Source organism: Bos indicus, chromosome 4, assembly GCF_029378745.1.
Source record: "Bos indicus isolate NIAB-ARS_2022 breed Sahiwal x Tharparkar chromosome 4, NIAB-ARS_B.indTharparkar_mat_pri_1.0, whole genome shotgun sequence".
Classification (NCBI taxonomy): Eukaryota; Metazoa; Chordata; class Mammalia; order Artiodactyla; family Bovidae; genus Bos; species Bos indicus.
Window position 1 is genome coordinate 89,738,936 of NC_091763.1, and position 8,076 is coordinate 89,747,011.

The window sequence follows — 8,076 nt, forward strand, 5'->3', positions numbered from 1 at the left end:
AGGGGTGATATTCAAAATAATACACATTGGGTATAGGCCAATAATATATTTACTGACCTGTAAGAATTGAGGGCAGCCATTATGCTGAACTGGTGTGTACCCTACAAGTCACCATCAGTCTTAGATTTTAAGTTACCGTTAAGAACTATTAAGATATCAGTATTTTGTTATTTGTTGCTTTAACCAGAGTCAAATTGAATAGTGAATATTTTAATTTTATAAATCACATCATCATATTATCATTTTTCATAACATTAGGTATTTGAGGCTACAGAATTAAATGAAATGATATTAAGCCTCAAGTGCTATAATGCTGCATTGTGTTCTTCATATAATTGAGAACAAAGTTTGAAGGATCTGAGAACACAGATAATCAGGCTTGGATTTTTATAACCCTGATTATTTTTCCAGATATCAATGATGTAAAATATTGAAAAAGGGGTTTTTAGAAATATAACTAGTAGACCATTCAGTAGTAAATGTAGATTTACTAACTTTTATTTGCTATTTTAAATAAATTCTGGTAGTCTCTAAATAAGGAAAAAGTGTTTTTACTGGGCTTCATATAAGTTTATGAGAAAAGAATTTTCTGATTATCAATTAATAAATCAATCCAATAATTTTTAAAACATGAATTATTCTGAATGAAAACTTCATGTGTGGTATTGCAATTGTTTTTCTAATACTTAAAAATGCAGCATTAGTAAAAAATTTTTTGAAAGGTAATGAGTAGCATTTTTCCTGGATAAAATCTGTGAAATTAATATATTTGAATTGGAATGACTAATAACTTATTAAAAAACATTAAAACATACATGATCATTCAGAACAAAAGTTTGTGTCTTTCTTAGACACTTAGTTCTGTGGATTTAAGCAAAGAATGTTTGGATTCAACCCACACACCTGAGCAACTGGTTGGTCGGCCCAAGCTGGTGGGAGGCGGACGTGAGTTGGACTGGGTCAAGATGGCAGTGCCGGTGGTGCAGGCTGTGAGAGCAGTTCATCTGGATGCTTTCCTAGTATGTCTCAATCACATGTCAGCACAGAGAGGGAGGAGGTGATGGGGTTGTGCATAGGGGCGTTGAATGGTGATTTAAGTAGTGACTTCAAATTTACACGTATTGGAACTTAAATCTGTATAGTTGCTGAAAAGTTGACATCAACATAAGTGTTCATGTTCATTTTGTCATCATCTTGCAATGTTCTGATAAGAGGAAGGATAGAGTGGAAATTTCTCCAAATAGTTGTCTGTGGCCTCAACAGAGGCAGAGAAGTTGGCTGAACTAACAGGTCACCCCATGAGAGTTGCAGGCTGGTATCATTCCCATCCCCATATAACTGTTTGGCCTTCACTTGTTGATTTTCACACCAAGCCATGTACCAGATGATGGATCAAGGCATTGTCAAGCTTATATTTTCCTGTTTCATAGGAGGTAAATGTACAAAGACTGGATGGGTAATCTATACTTGCTTTCAATCCATACAGGTCCAAAAGAGCTCAGAATATGAGTGAATTGGAATCCCAGTTTATATTGTACCTCATGTGACTATTGGAGAAAGGTCCATATGGACCTTTGTCAGCAAAGTGATGTCTCTGTTTTTTTAATATGCTGTCCAAGTTGGTCATAGCTTTTCTTCTAAGGAGGAAGCATCTTTTAATTTCATGGCTATAGTCACCATCTAAAGTGATTTTCTCAGCCAAGAAAATAAAGTCTGTCACTGTTTCCACTGTTTCCCCATCTGTTTGCCATGAAGTGATTGGACCAGATGCCATGATTTTTATTTTTTAAATGTTGAGTTTTAAGCCAGCATTTTTACTCTCCTTTTTAATCAAGAGGATCTTTAATTCCTCTTCACTTGCTTCCATAAGGGTGGTGTCATCTGCATATCTGAGGTTATTGATATTTCTCCCAACAAACTTCATTCCAGCTTGTGCTTCATCCAGCCCAGCATTTCGCATGATGTACTCTGCATATAAGCTAAATAAGCAGGGTGACAATATACAGCCTTGACATACTCCTTTTCCTATTTGGAACCAGTCTGTTGTTCCGTGTCTAGTTATAATTGTTGCTTCCTGTCCTGCATACAGGTTTCTCAAGAGGCAGGTCAAGTGGTCTGGTATTCTCATCTCTTTCAGAATTTTCCGCAGTTTATTGTGATCCACACAGTCAAAGGCTTTGGCATAGGCAATAAAGCAGAAATAGATGTTTTTCTGGAACTCTCTTGCTTTTTCGTTGATCCAGCGGATGTTGGCAATTTGATCTCTGGTTCCTCTGCCTTTTCTAAAACCAGCTTGAACATCTGGAAGTTCACAGTTCACATACTGCTGAGACTGTATATTTTACCTTAAATCTTGATAAAGTTTAATTTATTTAGTATAAAACAATGATGTTAAAATTTAAAAATTTTTGTAGGATGGTGGAAAACATTGCCAAGGCATGTTTCATTACAAGTTACAAATGGGAATGGGGCAGTTTTTAAAAAGGAGAAATGGAATTTTGAGGTAAGTTACTTAGTATCTTGGGATCTCTACTTTACTGTCTGGGTTCTAAAATTCTGTGGATATACATAACAGTCCTAAGTGCTAATTGATTACTATAAACAGTTGGTAAACCAGGATAGGGAAACAATTTTTGTCAGTTGCTGCTGCTGCTGCTGCTGCTAAGTCGCATCAGTCGTGTCTGACTCTGTGTGACCCCAGAGACGGCAGCCCACCAGGCTCCCCCGTCCCTGAGATTCTCCAGGCAAGAACACTGGAGTGGGTTGCCATTTCCTTCTCCAATGCATGAAAGTGAAAAGTGAAAGTGAAGTCGCTCAGTTGTGTCTGACTCCTAGCAACCCCATGGACTGCAGTGCACCAGGCTCCTCCGTCCATGGGATTTTGTCAGTTGCTAACATTTATTTAAATTTAATTATTTCACCAAATTTCACAATTTGTCTAATTTCAAGGATTATGTAACTGAGTTTTGAACAAGTCACCACAGGATGTGTGTACGGGGTAGTGAAGTGTTAGATACTGTAGAGAGAGCAGTGTTTCTACCAGCTGTCTTTAGTAGGTTAAGATAAATTCATTTGTTAAAGTATAACTCTGAAATTTACAAATGAAGTAGTTGTAAAAGCAGATTTCTTATAGCAAAAGAATAAAAGAAAACACAATTTGTTCATTTGATGTTTGAATTTACCTTCTTTTATTTCTGTGTATATAAATAATAATGAAAGCCAGTACAAAATTCTGATTAAATTCTAAACTTTTCTAAGCCATAGTGAAGTTCTTACTCTGTTAAATACTCATAGCAACTCACTGACTCTAAACTTCAGGCAATAAGTTGAAGCTCAGTGGTATTGTGCCCTTACATTTAATTGCTAATTGTTCATTTTTTTAGATCAAGACCAGAAATTAGGGGTACCATAATGAACATAAAAGTTACATTTCTGCGGAAGATGGGTAATTTCTAAGAATTACATTAATCTGGGCTATAATCAATATGTTAATAAAAGTGATGTCAGAAATCTAATGGGTGTGACTTGCTCCATAAAGTCAGATTCCCAGGAATAGTAATATATCTAAATTTTTAAACTCATTTCTCTTCCATCTCAAATTAAATCCTAATTTTAAACCAAACCCTATTCTTATGATTTTATGAAATGAACAAAGTAACAAGGAGATCCATTGATCATTAGTTCAAACAGCTTTTTGGTAGTGTGACTTGGGGATTTTTAATGAGACAGGAGTTGGTAAGATAGGGACAGGGTCTAATCATCCTAGGTGGGTCATGCAGAGAACTCTGCCTGTCCTTCCTAGAATATTCTTCCAACCTGTTAAAAATTTTCTTCACTCCTTTGTTCCTTATTACATTACATGGGAAAGTTTGGTTTCACTTATCTTTGGTTATAAGCTGCATGTTTTTGATCCCTAAATGAGAGGATATGGGTCTTGTCACTGTGACTCTTTCCTGCCTCTTTCAGTAAGAAATAATCATTAGAGATAAGGGCTCTGTTCTTTCCACTACCTTTTACACCATTTCCATCTTCTGAATACAGCCTATATTAGAAGAATCCATTCTCACTTAATTCTTACATGTGACTAGAAGCAATAGAAGATTATTGCAGGAGTTAATCACTGGCCTTTCTTTTATAATATAGCTTGCAGATAAAGTTTTCTTACCAAAAAATGAACTAAACTCCTTATTGAGAAAAAGATTTTCAGTTGTTTCTTATAACTGACACAAATATGAAAAAAAATTCCTATTCTACAATAAGCTGTAATCTTCTATAGATGATTAGTAATATTGTCACTAAACATACAAACAATATAGGAGGCATGTGCATACATCCAGTATTTTCTAAAAATGTGAAGGAATAATGGTTTCCATTGAAAATAGAAGGAAAATTGGTATTGGCATGTATATACCATTGATACTTTATATAAAATAGATAACTAATGAGAACATACTGTACAGCACAGGAAACTCTACTTAATCCTCAGTGGTGTCCTGAGTGGGAAGGAAATACCAAAGAGAGAGGATATATGGCTGATTCATTTTGCTGTACAGTAGAAACTAACACAACACTGTAAAGCAGCTATACTCCAATAAAAGCAATGTAAAAAAAAAGGAAAATAGAACTTAGTGCACTAGAATAATGCCAGCTATATCATAAATCCTACATTAAGCATCTAGGGAATTTGGTTAGGAAAAAACACGGTTGAATATGGTGGTGGCAGCAGGGGTGGTTAGGAGAAGAGTCCAAGTCAAAAATGAAAGAGGAGAACAGCATGCATGAGGATTGTACGGAGGGTAAGTGTGAAAAGAGAATCTACTGAGACTTCTGGAGCTGGAGCAAAGCATACTGTGGGCCGTCAAATATGTGAAGATGCTGTTTCTGGAAATCCTTGGATCAGTCTTTAAGTAGTTGCCATTGCAAAGAAGTGCTTTTCATATAAATGTTTTTGCTAGGGTTAGCCCTCATTATTAACACTTTCATTGAAATACACTCATTCAATATTCAAATATATTCACTTAAAATATGTAGAGAAGATAATTTCACCTTGACCAAGTATGTATGCAATCATTAATATCATCATTGAAACATTACTCACACCAAATTCTTTTGCTTAGTTAACAGAGCTTAACCTTTTATATGCATGGGTAGATTAATTTTAGAGATTACTACTTTGGATATTTCTTAGGTGTGTTTTTTGACTAAATGGACAGTATTTCTTGAAGAGCATAATATTTTAGACAGCAAAAAAAAAAAAAAAAGTATTTCTTTTTGAAAGTCCTTAAGACAACATTGGGCTTCCCTGGTGGCTCAGATGGTAAAGAATCTCTTTAATATGGGAGACCTGGGTTCAATCCCTGGGTTGGGAAGATCTCCTGGAGAAGGGAATCGCTACCCACTCCAGTATTCTTGCCTGGAGAATTCCATGGACAGAGGAGCCTGTGGGCTACAGTCCATAGGGTTGCAAAGAGTGGGACACTACTTAGTGACTAGCACACACACACACACACACACACACACACACACACACACAAGGCAACATTAAGAGTGAAGTGTAGGAAATCGCATGGATAAAATTGGGTATATGGAGAAGCTGGAAGCCAGAAGTGGCCTATATGACCCTCTTAGCAGTGGTGAAAAATGTAAAATTCCATAATGTTGCCTGGAAATCCTGCAGCTTTGAGCAGGAGAGCCAGAAAACGTTTGGGTAGGACTAAAGAAGAGATCAGAGAAGGCAATGGCACCCCACTCCACTACTCTTGCCTGGAAAATCCCATGGACGGAGGAGCCTGGTAGACTGCAGTCCATGGGGTCGCTAGGAGTCAGACACGACTGTGTAACTTTCAAGTAGACAACCTGAGCGACTTCACCTTCCCTTTTCACCTTCATGCATTGGAGAAGGAAATGACAAGCCACTCCAGTGTTCTTGCCTAGAGAATCCCAGGGACAGGGGAGCCTGGTGCACTACCGTCTCTAGGGTCACACAGAATTGGACACGACTGAAGCAACTTAGCAGCAAGGAAGAGATGGGAATACCAGACCACCTGACCTGCCTCTTGAGAAACCTATATGCAGGTTAGGAAGCAACAGTTAGAACTGGACATGGAACAACAGACTGGTTCCAAATAGGAAAAGGAGTACATCAAGGCTGTATATTGTCACCCTGCTTATTTAACTTATATGCAGAGTACATCATGAGAAATGCTGAGCTGGAAGAAGCACAAGCTGGAATCCAGATTGCTGGGAAAAATTAAATAAGCTCAGATATGCAGATGATACCACCCTTATGGCAGAAAGTGAAGAGGAACTCAAAAGCCTCTTGATGAAAGTGAAAGTGGAGAGTGAAAAAGTTGGCTTAAAGCTCAACATTCAGAAAACTAAGATCATGGCATCTGGTCCCATCACTTCATGGGAAATAGGGAAACAGTGGAAACAGTGTCAGACTTTATTTTTCTGGGCTCCAAAATCACTGCAGATGGTGATTGCAGTCATGAAATTAAAAGACGCTTACTCCTTGGAAGGAAAGTTATGACCAACCTAGATAGCATATTGAAAAGCAGAAACATTACTTTGCCAACAAAGGCCCGTCTAGTCAAGGCTATGGTTTTTCCAGTGGTCATGCATGGATGTGAGAGTTGGACTGTGAAGAAAGCTGAGTGCCAAAGAATTGATGCTTTTGAACTGTGGTGTTGGAGAAGACTCTTGAGAGTCTCTTGGACTGCAAGGAGATCCAACCAGTCCTGGGTGTTCATTGGAAGAAATGATGCTAAAGCTGAAACTCCAATACTTTGGCCACCTGATGCGAAGAGTTGACTCATTGGAAAAGACTCTGATGCTGGGAGGGATTGGGGGCAGGAGGAGAAGGGGATGACAGAGGATGAGATGGCTGGATGGCATCACCGACTCGATGGACATGAGTTTGAGTGAACTCCAGGAGTTGGTGATGGACAGGGAGGCCTGGCGTGCTGCGATTCATGGGGTTGCAAAGAGTTGAACATGAATGAATAACTGAACTGAACTGAACTGAAGGAAAAATTAAAGGTAAAAGGACAGATGAAATGACCAGGGCAGGCAATGAGTGCAAGTAGCTATACTCTGTATCTATACTGGCTAAATAAGAATTCTGCATGAATACTTGTCACTGAACTCCTTTTTTCTTCCTCATTGCTTACTCTGTAGTTACAGCCATAGTAACCTGTCTTGGTGATGAATAGCAATTGACTCCTACTCAATACTTTGTAATGACTTATATGAGAATAGAATCTAAAAAAGAGTGGATATAGGTCTGCGTATGACTGATTCACTTTGCTGTGCAGCAGAAGCTAACACAGCATTGTAAATCAACTATAGTCCAATGAAATTAATTTTATAATATGTCCTACATTATGCACCAAAGTTATTACAGTATTATTGACTATACTCCTGTGTTATACATTTCATCCCTGTGACTTATTTATTTTATAATTGGTATTAAATAGTTTTACCTCTTAATCCCTTTTACTCATTTCATCCATCTTTCATCCCGCACCCCTTTGGAAACCACTACTTTGTTTCTTATATCTGTGAGTCTGTTTTCTGTTTTGTTATATTTATTCTTTTGTTGTTGTTAGATTCCACACATAAGTGAAAACATACTTTATTTATCTTTCTTTGACTTATTTCACTTAGCTCAATACACTCTAGGTTCATTTATGTTGCAAATGGCAAGATTTCATTCTTTTTATGTCTGATTACTATTCTGTTGTATGTATATATCACATTTTCTTCATCTATTCATCAATGGATGCTTAGATTACTTTTATATCTTGGCTATTATAAGTAATGCTGAAATGAGCACAGAGGGGTATGTTGTTGAATTATTGTTTTTTGTTGTCTTTGGATGAATAGCCAGGAGTGAAATTGCTGCATTGTATAGTAGTTCTATTTTTAATTTTTTGAGGTACCTCCATACTATTTTCCATAGTGGCTGATCCAATTTATATTCCAGTAACAGTGCATGAGAGTTGCCTTTCCTCTACATTCTCACTGATACTATGTGTTTGTTGTCTCTTTGAGGATAGTCATTCTCACAGGTGT

The 8,076-nt window shown here is 37.3% G+C and overlaps 1 pseudogene; it reads left to right on the plus strand.

Annotated features, from left to right (window-relative positions):
- Window positions 1–965: 965 nt before the first annotated feature.
- Window positions 966–1,606, plus strand: LOC109557940 (lys-63-specific deubiquitinase BRCC36-like; annotated as a pseudogene).
- Window positions 1,607–8,076: the final 6,470 nt, after the last annotated feature.